Source organism: Sitophilus oryzae, unplaced genomic scaffold (assembly GCF_002938485.1).
Source record: "Sitophilus oryzae breed Bouriz unplaced genomic scaffold, Soryzae_2.0 scaffold_140_pilon_pilon, whole genome shotgun sequence".
NCBI classification, from domain to species: domain Eukaryota; kingdom Metazoa; phylum Arthropoda; class Insecta; order Coleoptera; family Curculionidae; genus Sitophilus; species Sitophilus oryzae.
The window spans coordinates 217,653-220,110 of NW_022146071.1; positions in this window are offsets into that span (position 1 = coordinate 217,653).

Here is a 2,458-nt window from a genome sequence, read left to right on the forward strand (position 1 = left end):
TGTACCTAACTTAACCTAACAACGACGAATGCAGATTCCGTAGGGAAAAGGAGGAAACACCACCTTAGAGTAACCACATTATCACTGACCACCTTATCACTGACTGTGCCGAGACGACAACCGTTTATGCTATAAACTTTGGTACGACTGATATTGGACATGGAGAACTAACCTCCGTAAAACCGTCTCAGATACTGGCTTTTGTTAAAGCCCTGAGACGACTGTATGATGAGGTATAATTAAAAAAAAAGGGAGACACAATAGAGATCTACAAAGTCGCGGCGATTAACGTCTTTCCTCCCACACAATCTTTAATCTACAATTCGGTCCAGTTTTACCCGATCTTTCAATATCTGTCTTCGCCAGATATTTTAACTATGCAGTTTTCCCCTTTCGTTTCTGCCAGAAAGTGTATGGACATAAACCGTGTAATTTTATTTAAGCCAAGTACAGTGTAGTACGATTGAACAAGTCGTTCAATCGAACGAGTATAAAATGAATCGTGAGATTCAATTCACTGCTTAGAATACGGTATTGTACTCTTCCGAGAATCTTCTGGTTATCTATCCACAGGTCCGTAAAATTTGAACGAACGAGTTGTAAAAAAGAGTCGTGAGAATTGAATCGGATCACAATGCGATCGTTCATTTCTACGGCTCGTTCGTTCAAACAGTGGTGTGAATTGGTTTATTGCTTACAATACGGTTTGCTCAATTGAATCGTGGCCAGCACGGATCCATAAAATTTGAACGATGAGCCGTAAAAAAGAGTCGTAAGAATTGAATCGGATCACAACGCGACTGGTTCGTTTCTACAGCGCGGCGGTGATATAGGCATAGAAAGAGTGGGGCACCAATATTTAGATTTAAACAAAAGCTCTAAACCAACATCATGGGCATAAAATGCTAACAATAACGAAGTTATTTACAAGAAAAAACTTATTTATACTGTGCTTAGTAAGGGGTATCTGTAATGCATTTAATTTTCACATTAATATTTTTGTTAAAATAATATTTTCCGACTAAACCAAACCAAACCAAACCATTAAATGCTGGACTAAAAGACGAAATCGTGTTTTTATACACCAAATAAATATTGTTGGCCTCTGCTCAATATGATAAAAAACGGCGTCAGCGATGGTCATGAAATGAAGATCGCTCTCAGTTTAAAATTATATGGAGAATGTCATCGATGTTCATTTCCAAGCCAACTGGACGCCTTATTTATTATATGATTATTAAATCGGAATTAAAATATGCTAAAAATATTAAATTGGTTTAAGAAGTCTTTAATAAATAGTAGGTATATATGAATTGGATTGATATTTTAATATTATTGGGTAAAATAATCAATCCAATTACGCCAGTGCCATAAAGTGTCGAAAAACAAATGAAAGAACTGTATATTTATTCTTCTGGTCCCTTAAGTAATTGTCCGACCAAATTATCGCCGGTAGTGCTAGTTACGATTTTTGTTTTTATGAAACGTAAATCGTTCAGATGAACAAATCGTAGGAGTCGATTCAATATGAGAAATTGAATCGTGTGATTCGATTCACTAAAAAGAATCGTAATACCTATCACTACAGTGCACTAAATTATAGTGTTGAACGGCCGTAAAGATTATAAAGCCACGCAGATAAAAACTATATATTTTTAAAGGGCAGAATTTACAATAAAAACCGGTTTTGAATAGAAACATAAAATAGGCGCGTTTTCGTCTACATCCCAAAACCTAATAAAGCCATCTCCGACCCCTGTTCCCCTCATGGTAATACGCGTAGATAGAGGGAACCGTCCGTCGCCCGAATATATGTCACATCGGCAACGTGGCGAGGCGGCTGGCGCGCACGGATCAATACGCCAAGAGGCCTACCGTTATACGATACTTTTAAGAGGATTAGCTAAATTACAGGGCGTCCGGCACGGCCAAAACGTTTAATTAGAAAACATGATTGGCTTAGGATCGTTTAATTAGAAAACAAAAAAGGCCGAAAAATCTCGGCTCCCTCCGCTCCCACTACTAACTACGACACTTCGCCGGTTCGTCCTGTAAGTGCACGGTCAGGGTTGGGTTCGGGCGAAATTGCTATTTAATTACTCAGATTACTTCGGTAATAAATTGCTTTTGCTGCACATTAATCCAGAATCCAGACATTATATTCGTAATATGGGTATCAAAAGACATTTTGCTTTCCCTTCCATCTCTTTATTTAGTTATTTAACTTGTATCTATAAGTCAGTGGCGCATCCAGAAATTCAGTCTGGGAGGGGTAGTGACAATATTTAAACAAAGTAATAGATTTAAATTAAATTGTCGCTCAAAGGTATTGTGACTATATGGAAAAAAAATAAACTCAGATTGCATTGATGAACATTTTTTGTATTTAGAGTATTTCAAAATTTTTAACGGTTTCGCAGATATTTGCGGTTTTATATTTCATATGGCATTTTCCACA